Source organism: Vitis riparia, chromosome 16, assembly GCF_004353265.1.
Source record: "Vitis riparia cultivar Riparia Gloire de Montpellier isolate 1030 chromosome 16, EGFV_Vit.rip_1.0, whole genome shotgun sequence".
Classification (NCBI taxonomy): Eukaryota; Viridiplantae; Streptophyta; class Magnoliopsida; order Vitales; family Vitaceae; genus Vitis; species Vitis riparia.
Genome location: NC_048446.1, coordinates 11,912,607 through 11,924,937, shown reverse-complemented (window position 1 = coordinate 11,924,937; position 12,331 = coordinate 11,912,607). Strand labels below are relative to the sequence as shown.

The window sequence follows — 12,331 nt, the reverse complement described above, 5'->3', positions numbered from 1 at the left end:
AAATTTAAACATTATCTCCATTTAAAGTTAGTACATTAACTTTTCGTGGCTTATAAATGAGTTCATAAACAATATTCTAGGCTATTTCATTGGGTTCCAAAATGCCTTCTAGGGAGACAAGCCCAAAAACTAGTCCATGATCTTAACTCGGCCTAAGTCGTGTATGGATATGGACTGGCCGAAGTTGTGGCTTACCACTAGGCTTGACCCATGAGCCTATTGTTGGGGTTGATGCTCTGAAAGGCATTTTGGAATCGAATGAAATAGCCTAGTTGTGTATGGGCTGATCACTAAGCTTACCCCATGAGCCTATTGTTGGGCTTGCTCCTCTGGAAGGCATTTTGGAACTAAATGAAATAGCCAAGAGTTGATAAACTCATTTACAAGCCTTTTATGTTAATGTTCTGGCTGAAATGGACTAATGTTTAAAACAACATCATATTATTAAATTTTCCATTTTCACAACTCAAATCATACAAATAATTAAATAAATTACTTTTATGAAGAGATGACCTACTCAACTGATTTTATTTGATTGTTGTCTTTTTATCACCAACCCTCAGCAAATTGCACAGGCTAGCACCTAAACAAAAACATGCTGGTCTAGTGAATGTCTTTCAATTGATAGTTTAAGAGTTCAAGCCACCTTATAGTATATGTCTATGATTATTATTCATTTTTAGTGTAAAATTGAAGGAGTAAATATAAATTCCATAAAAAATCTTAGCTGATCCCTTTCAAGCATCATAGTCCTTCAATAATTCCAATGAGACAATTGACATTGACTATTATAGTGTCATCAATTGTATAGTCCATTATACATGTGCCAATTTCAAACAATAGCCTACCAATGAATTTTCTTACCAATAAATGGATATTTGTCCTCACCTTGGAAGACTTTCACATCTTTGTAGGAAGACATGTGATTGTAGAATAATTTGCGACAAATAATCTTTTTTGTTTTGTCTTGCTTGACTAACCAAATAAAATATTGATTGATCTTTATTATGAAGGTGCCTTGATAGCTCCTTCAAGTAGCCAGGAAAGTTCGGTCTTTAAAATTGCTTAGTTTGTACTATCATTGCAAGAAAAAGGTAAATGTTATTTATCATCTTCTTCTAAATATTAAGTAGATGCAAATTATGAAATTACATAAAATAATGTCATATTTAATTGATGGTCTAGACTAGGATAAAATACTAATGAAATCTATATGTGTGTGTGATATTTTAATTTATATTATCATATAAATATACATTTTTTTCTTTTTGAAACCAAAATTTTATTTTTCTAAAATTAGATTTAAATTTTTTTTTTTATTCAAAGTGATTGACATGAAATGTTTCGAAAAGAAATATTTTAGAGATCCAATGAATATGAGAAATAAATTTACTATCCAAAATATAAGTATATTCCATTTTTCTTCATGAGATTGTTAAATTCAATATTGTCATAAATCATAGCCCTCCAATAAGACTTTGACTACTATATTGTCATAAATCATATATCATATGGTCCATTATACATGTGCCAACTTCAAACAATGGCCTACCGAGTGAATTTCTCAACAATAAATGGATATTAGCCCTTGCCTTGGAAGACTTTGACTGTAAGACATGTGATAGAGGAAGAATCTTTGAAATTTTCAAATATGGATTCTTGTGGAAAAGTGGGTGATATATTTCAAAAAGTCGACAATTAATTTTTTGGGTTTTGTCTTGCTTGACTAACCAAATAATTTTTTGAGTTTTGTCTTGCTTGACTAACCAAATAAGATATTGATTAATCTTTACTATGAAGGTGTCTTGGCAACTTCCTCAAGTAGTAAGAAAAAGCCAAATATCATGTACCTCTATCTTATGAATGTTAACCAAATACAAAGTGGTGAAATTATATAAATTAAGATTATATTCAATTGAGGGTTTAAACTAGGATAAAATATTAATTTGTATTTCATATATATATATAGAATTTAAATTTGTATTATAATATAAAGATGCTTTTATTTTTCTTCTTTTTGTAATAAAAATTTTATTTTTCTTTATTTGAGATTTTTCTTCTTTTTATAAAAGACATCTATATTGCATGTTTTTTGTGAGATTATTAAATCTCATATAAAGGGATATGATAAATAAATGAATAATCATTTTTCTTATCTATTTTTCAACCAAACATAAAATAAAGTTGATATGATCTTAAGAGTTTAGCATCTATCTTAGATAAAGCAAATAAAAAAATAAAAAATAAAAAGGTTATTATGATTTGCAAATAAAACTAAAATATAAATCAATTATTTTGAAGAATATAAATGCTCATTACTACATCAACAACCCTTGTACATGGATCAAAATTCTTAGCTGGTCCCTTTCAAGCATCATATTCCTTCAATAATTCAAATAAGGGCAGCTTTGTTAATATTGGCCACCACACTGTCATAAATCATATAGTCCATTATGCATGTGCCAATTTCAAACAATGGCCTACCAATGAATTTTCTTAGCAATAAATGGATAGCAGCATATTCCTTCAACTACTCCAACAAGACTGGTTTTGTTAACAATGACCACTATATTGTCATAAGTCATATGGTCCATTATACATGTCTCAATTTCAACAAAAAAAAAAAAAAAAGTCTACCAATGAATTTTCTTAGCAATAAATGGATCTATGAACCTTGACTTGGAAGACTTTGACTCCTTTGCCTTAAGAAATATGACCGAGGGAAGGATCTATGAACTTTTCAAATATGGATTTTAGTGGAAAAGTGGGTAGTATATTTCAAGAAGGTGATGAATAATGTTTTTGGTTTTGTCTTGCTTGACTAACCAAATAAGACATTAATTAATCTTGATTGCAAAGGTTCCTTGGCAGCTTCTTTAAGTAGCTAGGAGAATTCAATATTTAAATTTGTTTGGTTTGCACTATCATTGTCAAAAAACACAAAATGTTATCTATAATCTTCTTATGAATGTTAAACACATGTAAATGTAAATGATGAAATTATGTAAATTAAAGTCATATTTAATTTACGGTCTAGACTAGGACAAAATATTAATGAAATATGATAATTAATTAATATATATATATGCTTTTATTTCTTTTATTTCTTTTTTGGAACCAAAATTTTATCATTTTAAAATTAGATTTTATTTTTTATTTTGGTTATTCAAAGTGATTAACATGAAATTTTTTTGAAAGAAATATCTAAGAGATCTAATAAATATAAGAAATAATTTTATTGTCCAAAATATATGTAGATTCCATTTTTTTCATGAGATTGTTAAATTCCGATATGATAAAGAGAATTAATAAAGCTAATATGACCTTAACAGCATAACATGCACCCTTAGATAAAGTAAACAGAAAATAAGAAGGCTATCATGATTTGCTTGTAAAACTAAAGTTTGAATCAATTATTTTGAAAAATATGGTGCCCATGAGTATTTCCAAAGCCTTGTAAGTTGGATGAAAGGTTAATAGACAAAAGCGTGGTATTGGATTAGAAAATGCAAGATATAGAAAGAAAACATACAAAGTATAAGTCAAATTAAGTTTGAAAATATTTTTTTTTTCTTAAAAATAATAAAGAACTATTATTATGACTATTCTAAAAATTCATTTTTGAAAAATGCTACTAAAAGTAGACATGCCACATTCATACTCGTTATTCAAAAAAAAAAAAAAAAAACAAACAAACATAGAAAGAAGGAAAAATCTATTAAAAAAGAGTCTATAAAAGGGAAAATACATTAAACAAGTGTCAAGGTTCTATCAAAAGCCTTATTCTATGAAGTCATGAATAAGTTATGATTCAATTGAAACATGAAGTACACATTTCCACTTCTTGCCTAGAAACTTGTTATTCCATAAAAAGTATAGGTCATGGAAGTTGATTAAGGTGAGGATTGAAATTACTAAAAATATTTTTTGGTAAAATAAATTTTGTCATAATTTTATGGTTATCCTATATCCTACTTCAAATCAACCTAGATGAAATTATAGTATGTAATTAATGAGTGTATGGTCCTTCATTGAAACCTCTAACCAATTAAGACAATAGTTAAAGCAAAATTTAAACCCAAACCTCTTAATCCACTATTTTTCTATATCGATTTTCTCTCCAAAAAGTTTACCCTCCTTTCCTTTGTTTTGTTTAGTCATGGTGTCACCCCCTTGTAAGCAAATAATTTCAATGAAATCTTAAAACTAATAACCTATGCACAATAATCATTAATGTTTCAACCGTAAAAAATAAGTTAGGCTAACATTCACCTATTTACAAGTTAATTTTACAATCATCTTATAATTAGAGTGAAAAAATAAATTTCTTTTTTATTATTATTTATGAATGTATGGTTAGCAAATATTGTAATTAATGGTTCATGATCAATGAGATATTTTTACAATCAACTACTTTTAGGCTCAATTTTGAATTAAAGTCGTGTTAATTATCTTTTAACTTAAGTCTTATAAAATATTTAACAAAATTAAGTTCTATTTAAACTTCAGTCAAACTACAACGTTTATTTAGTTTTAAGATAAATTAAACAAATCTCATTTGAGAAATTGAGGCTTACAACTTCAGTTTTCCTTTTTTACTATTAGTTTTCCTATTAAGTAATGAAATGCTCTAGAGAGCTCACTGTTTCCTTATTATTAAGAGTAAATTCATAAGAAAAACTTATCATATGATTCATGAAAAAATTAATAAAAATAAGATTTTGGACAACTTTACATTAGTTAATTAAAGATATTTTTTTTTTTTAAATTGGAAAATGCAAGAGATACCATTTTAGGTTTCACCAGAAATGTAAAAACAAATTCCACAAGGATAGAATCCCAATTGAAACTCTTAGAAAAAGAAAATTGTTTAAAAGTCACTTGATATGAATTATTTTAGTTACTCCAAAGGGGGGTATATAGAGAAAGATATAAAATTGCAAACAAAAAATGATCTCTCATAAGTCCAAGTTGCAATCCCTCACCAATATGGTCTAACTCAAGGATCAACTTAATTTAGTTATTACATAATTAATTAGTCTTACTTCTCATTCCAATAAAAAGTGGTATAGAAAAAAAGAAAAAGAAAAAAGAAACAAAAGAAACTCTATATGTGTATAATGGATGAGACTCTTATTTTCAAGCTTCATAGATTTGATTCTATTACTATTTCATGCAATACCCTCTATCATAAATGTGATGGACATTAGTTACTCTTACTTGATTGAAAGGTGGATCTATAGAGTCATGTGTAGTTGAACTATAAATTGGGTTGTGAGAATATTCTTAGACATATTCATTAAAATATCGTACATGAGAAATACATTACATGGGAACAAGAACTTTTGGAATCTAACATTGATTTTGGTATAATCATTTTGTACAATCATTTGTTCAATTAACAGAAATATAAATAAAAATGCTATGATGATAAACAACTACAATATGAATTTTTATTAAATTATACATTCATAATAATTTGAACATGTAGACAATTATTTTTACTCTAGTTCTGAAATTATCGTCAACTCTTGTTGAAAAACTCTTCTTAGCTTGCTCAAGTTTGTCTTTGTTGGAACTGTTGAAGCAAAAGGGTTAGGAGGCATGGTTAACTTGTCTCCTTCTTCCAACATCTGAACCACAATTTTCATGGAAGCATGATCCACTGGACACCATTGAATACATGAAAGTCTAACAATTGCTAATTTCTTTGCAATCTCAACATCTCCTTCTTCTTCAATTCGAATATGCAATTCTTCTCCTATATCCAAATGATTATAAATCCATTCTAGGAAGTATACTTGGCTACTACTCTCCACACTAACATCAATGTTTTTCCTTCCTCCAACCATTTCAAGTAACAACATTCCAAAACTATAAACATCTGACTTATAAGACACATTCCCAAAATTCCTAGATAACACTTCTGGAGTAGCCCATTGTTCCCCTTATAACTGTCATAGAGACTGCACTTTGTTCCTTGGAGCACAATTTGGCTAAACCAAAGTAAAAAATCTTTGGATTAAAGTTGTGATCAAGTAATATATTATGAGGTTTGATATCAAAATGAAGGATTCTTTGATCACAACCTTGATGAAGATACTCAATTCCTTTCACTATACCTATAGCAATTTCTTGAAGTTTCTTCCAACTAAGTAAATAGTTCTTAACAGCTCTTGAAAATATGAACTTCTCTAATGACTCATTTGGTAAGTACTCCTAAATTAAAGCTCGTTTAAATCTATCAGCACAAAATCCAACTAAGCGAACTATATTAACATGGTGGATTGTACCCATTGTTGCCACTTCATTAATGAACTCTTCCCCATTTCCCTGAGAATTGTTGAGGATTTTTACTGCAACAAAAACTTCATCTGAAATTTTTCCTTTGTACACAGTTCCATATCCTCCTTGGCCTAATTTATCTTTGAATTGACTTGTAATCCTTTTAACATCAGCATAGGAGTATCTTGAGGGTTTTAGAGCTTCATAGTCTTCTAGAAACTTTTTAACCTTTACTCTATTCTCTCTTTCTACTTTATCTGAGCTATAGACACGATAAAGCATAACAATCACTAACATGAGAAAAAAAAAACCCAAAGATTGCACCTGCTACATAAAAAGAAGAAAACTTCAACTTTTTTTATATAAATAAATAGATAAAATAACCAAATAAGAATCTTTATCTCTATAATAAAATATGTATGAATAGAATATTACTTGTCACAATTATTTTCTTCGATACACCTATAAAAAATTAAGAAAAAAAGTAATTAGCTTGTTATGCTCTTGGAATTTAAAAAAAAAAAAATGCTAAATTACATGTTCATGTGGTATGATTTTAATCTAATTTATTTTAGGCTAGGCCTCAACCTTATCTTTTGGTTTCTTTCTTGTACTCTACGCTTTTACTTTTAAGGTAGTACCAATTCTACTGCTAACTCTATCCTAACTTGTAGTGGAAATTCAAACATACCCTTGTAATCCCTATTATGTATCATAGTTTGGATTTATTTTTATCCATTCATGTATTTATTTTGCTTGCAAGCATAAGTCCCTTCAACATTTTATAACTAATAATATTTGCTTAATTGGTTTGATCTTGCAGGTCGAAACTTTCTCTATATCAGTGAGACTTTGGGAGTTTACTTTTATTATCTTTCATGTTCATTTTTACTTCTATTATCTTTCTCATGTTAAATTCAATTTATGTTGTTTTTCTGTTAACAGGATATACATTACACGTGGACTACTTTATCCAAAGTAAGGCTTATTAGTTCCATTTGTTACAGAAGAAAGATAGTGAATTTATTTTATTTTATTTTATTTTCATTCCATTAATTTCAAGATGGTACCTATGGGCTGCTTAATATCATTGTAGCAAAGTGCAATAGTCAATATGTGGTATGTGCTTAATTTTAATTTTAATTTAAATATATATAATAAATTTCTAAAAATTTTAAAAATATTATAAGACATTTGAGACTGAGGTCATAGCTGAATAAAGAAAATATATTTAAATTAATCAATAGTATAATGATTGGATTTTTCGTCCACTTAACTAATAATAACTATGATTATTAATATAATTAATATTACCCTTTCTCTTCTATCCTATCCATCTCTTCCTAATTTTTAATCAAAACCAATAGTAGTAATAATATTTCTCTTATATTTGTTTCTTGCTCATTTTAAATCTATCATATGTGTGAACCTTTCTTTTCTTTAACTTAATAATTTTTGTTCCTCTCATATTTGCAGATGGGGCAACCTTGATATTACAACTCATGGGTAAGGCTTCCAAATCTCAATAAGTATATCATTGCACATGTCTTATACCTCTTTTTGCCTGGCACTTTTGGAATCCTTTCATTCAAGATAAGAGCCGACAAACAAGTTTTGAAATGCATTTGGTTGTATAAAATGAATCATAAGTTCAAATTCCAATTTGTGAAATTCAGAATTTTTCTTTCAAATAAAATTATTATTATTATTTTTAAAATTTGTGATGTATTTGATTTCAAATTATTCCCTGGTTTGTTAGAGTACAAAGAAATTGAAGAATAGAGTTGGAATTTGGAATCTAATTTCATTCCTTAATTTTGTGCAACAAAACAAATTTTCTCAAATGATTATTCCATCCTTTATGTATATTATGCTGTCACCCAAAAGAAAAAGAGTCACATGACTATGTTTGAGTGGAAATCCAAAACCTAAGATATAGGTGAAATGACCTTTTCAAAACTAATTCTATTTGTTGGATTTGATGATTGAATGTGGATAAATGATTATAAATCTTCCTCTAACGTTTCTCATATCTTTAACATGTGATTTTTATGTAGCCATGATCATCATCGGACGAGCTGTGCTTGGTATTTTGTGCCTCTTTGCCTATTTAATTTACAAGTTTCGATGGAGACACTTATCATTAGATGATGATATTGAAGAATTCCTACATAACTACCAAAATCTTTGACCAATCAAATACACATATTCGGACATAAAGAAGATGACTTATAATTTTAAGCATAAATTAGGTCAAGGAGGTTTTGGCTCTATGTACAAAGGAAAACTCCGAAGTGGCCACATTATAGCTATAAAAATGTTGGTTATGTCAAAGGCTAATGGGCAAGATTTTATCAATGAAGTTGCTACAATTGGAAGAATTCATCATGTTAATGTGGTGAGACTTGTTGGATTTTGCATACAGAGATCAAAAGGGGCCCTTATATATGACTACATGCCCAATGGATCTCTTGATAAGTTTGTTTTTCTTGATCAAGGAAACAACATTCCTTTGAGTTGGGAAAGATTATACAAGATTGCACTTGGAGTAGGACGTGGGATCAAATACTTACATCAAGGGTGTGATATGCAAATTCTTCATTTTGATATCAAGCCACACAACATTCTTCTTAATGAAGACTTCGCACCAAAAGTTTCAGATTTCAGTCTTGCAAAATTATACTCAACAAATGAAAGTATTGTATCAGTCACTGCTGTTAGAGGAACCTTGGGGCTACATTGCTCCTGAATTGTTCTACAAAAACATTGGAGGTGTATCATTTAAGGCTGATGTTTATAGTTTTGGAATGTTGTTATTGGAAATGGTGGGAAAAAGGAAGAATGTGAATGCATTTGCAGAGCATTCAAGTCAAATATATTTCCCATCATGGATTTATGATAGATATGATCAAGGAGAGGACATGGAAATGGGAGATGCCACTAAGGATGAAAAAAAGCATGTAAGGAAAATGGTGATAGTTGCACTATGGTGTGTACAAATGAAGCCTATGGATCATCCTTCAATGAGCAAAACATTGGAGATGCTTGAAGGAGAGATTGAACTATTGAAAATGCCTCCTAAGCCAACTCTATGGTCTATCGAGAATCATGAGCAATCCATGGTAGAGGTACCAATTTCATCATCTAATTCCATGGGTACAATCAGCTTAAATGGAAGGTAGTCCTATTCCATCTAGTTGCTTATTTTGTAATCCAATAATAATGTGTGATTGTGTCTTATGTGTAAGGTTTCTATGAGATCAGTGTATGTAGTAAAATAAAGTTTCTTCTTCAAACAATAGTTTGGTTCCTTGTAAGTAAGGTTATGTACAAGTAATAAAATATCATTTTAGATATTTGAATAGTGTTCTTTCTTGCCCTTAAAATAATCAAAGAAAATCTTCCATTTTCTTTGAAGTTCTATTTTTTTTTCAAGTATTCTACAAAAATAATTATTGGGGTTGTAGATGTTTGGCTAAGTTATTTTGTTATAACTTGTTGCTAGTAGTAATCTGGGCTTTCAAGGATCAATAGTGCCAATTACAACATTTCTTTGGTAAGTAATTCCATAGAGCTTTTGTTAAAGAAGTGTCCTTGGGCCCTCTAAAGGTTACAATTACATTCTTGGACATTGGATTGCACCATTCCATATATGGTTCTTCAAATTAATGGACACTTTGACTTCTCCATTCATAGACTTCTACGCCTTGTTGAAATTTAATTAGGACTTTGCCCCTTCGCACTTTAAATCAGGCTCTGAAATCAAAAGTTGCATTTTAATAGAGAGAGAATTAACAAAGAAGTAACAATTTGAGAGTTGAAACCTTTCCTTGGTATATGTCTATTACTATAATTCATTATGAGCATAAAATTGTAGGAGTAAATAAATATTCAAAATTTTAAAATGGTCTCCTACAACCATCACACTCCTTCAATAATTTCTGTGGACCATTGTACATGTGGTTAATTTTGATGCTTTATTTATTGAATATGACTTTTCAAATAAAACCATCGAGTCAATTTTCTTGACACTAACAGTAAGTTGGTCCTTATATTTATAGGACTCTATTTCTTTTATCTTTAGAAATGTGAAATGTGCTAGATGTGATAGGACCATAATACTACATGAATTATGATGATAATACCATACATTGTATTCCAGTACGTATCTATGAGCAATGTCTATTTTAATTTATTTATGAATATATTTTGCTTGCTAGATTCCCGAAGCTTCACTCTCATTAAATATAGAATATGGGGAATCTAGATTTTCCATGAATTGGTCAAAACTTGTGTGTGGAAATTGTGAAGCAGAAGGTGAGAAATGCAGGCTGAAGATGAGTAATGGCATGTAATCTGAAATTGAGTGCATAAAGAAGCCGGAAAAAGGTACGGGCTACACAATATTCTATATCATTTTGCAAGGAGAAATTACGATAGAGCATATTAGCCCATGCCATATTCCTTTGCACCCTGATATGGAAACGAAAATTTTGACATAATTTCATCCCCCCCTCACCCCAAAAAAAAAAAAAAAAAAAGGGCCCTGTGGGAACCATGGGAAGGAACACAAAGTCCTAGGCTTCAGTCCAAGAACACCTAAAATTAATCTGTATGGCATCATCACGTGATAGATTATGATTTATTAATTTCAAAAGTATAACAAGCTACTAAGTTTATTATTATCTCTTACAGGAGCATAAAAGAAAAACTAACAATTACAGGTGATTTTCTATTCACACATATATATGGATTTGCATTTGAGATCAACTTTAGTTGTTTCAGTTCTTTGAAGAAAAAAAAAACTTTCATCATGCCTTGAAGTGAAATTTCCATCCTCAATTCCCATTAAACAACATATAATTGTCTTATGTGGAGAGTGTAAAAGCCTACTAAATTGGTTCAATATATTTAGTAGCACCAAAATATCAAAGCAAAACCCTATAATATGCCTCTTCCAACAATTTAACAATTTGCAGTAATTATCATCTATAAAAGGGATTTTATTTATTTATTTTGCTAAAATGAGAAAGAATGGAATTCAAGTTCAAGAGTAGTCATTTTTGGAAGATTACATAGCTCTCAAGCCTACAAGATACTCTTATGCTGATATTAAGAAGATCACATATCAATTCCAAGATAAATTGGGTGAAGGAGGTTATGGAACAGTGTATAAGGAAAGTTGTCTGATGAAGTTCATGTTGCAGTCAAGATCCTGAACAACACCAATGGAAATGGGGAGGAGTTTCTTAATGAAGTGGGTACCATGGGTAGAATCCACCATGTCAATGTTATTCGCTTAGCCGGCTTTTGTGCTGATGGGTTTAGACAAGCTCTTATTTATGAGTTCTTGCCAAATGAGTCACTAGAGAAGTTCATATTTTCAAGAACAATTAAAAACCCTTCCCTAGGTTGGAAAAAGCTTCAAGATATTGCTTTAGGTATTGCCAAAGGAATTGAATATCTTCACCAAGGTTGTGATCAACGAATCCTCCATTTTGATATCAAACCTCATAATATTTTACTTGATCACAATTTTAATCCAAAAATAGCTGATTTTGGCCTCACCAAATTATGTTCCAAGGAACAAAGTGTAGTTTCTATTACTACAGCTAGGGAGACCATGGGCTATATTGCTCTAGAGATGTTATCCAGGAATTTAGGGAATGTGTCTTACAAGTCAGATGTTTTTAGCTATGGAATGCTATTACTTGAAATGGTAGGAGGAAGGAAGAATATTGATGTTACTGTGGATAATACTAGTCAAGTTTACTTCCTAGAACAGATTTATAATCATCTAGATCAAGGTGAAGAGCTACAAATTCGAATTGATGAAGAAGGAGATACTCAAATAGTAAAAAAATTGACAATTTTTGGACTTTGGTGTATTCAATGGTTCCCAGCAGATCGTCCTTCTATGAAGCTTGTAGTTCAGATGTTAGAAGGAGAACATAATTTATTCACACCTCCCAATCCTTTCACTTGCATTGGTCCAACAAATACGAATGCAAGCACATCTAAAAGATACCTTCAACAAGAGTTAATA

At 29.9% G+C, this 12,331-nt stretch overlaps 1 pseudogene; it reads left to right on the top strand.

Annotated features, from left to right (window-relative positions):
- The first annotated feature begins 8,509 nt into the window (after positions 1-8,509).
- LOC117933255 lies at positions 8,510-9,467 on the top strand (annotated as a pseudogene).
- Positions 9,468-12,331: the final 2,864 nt, after the last annotated feature.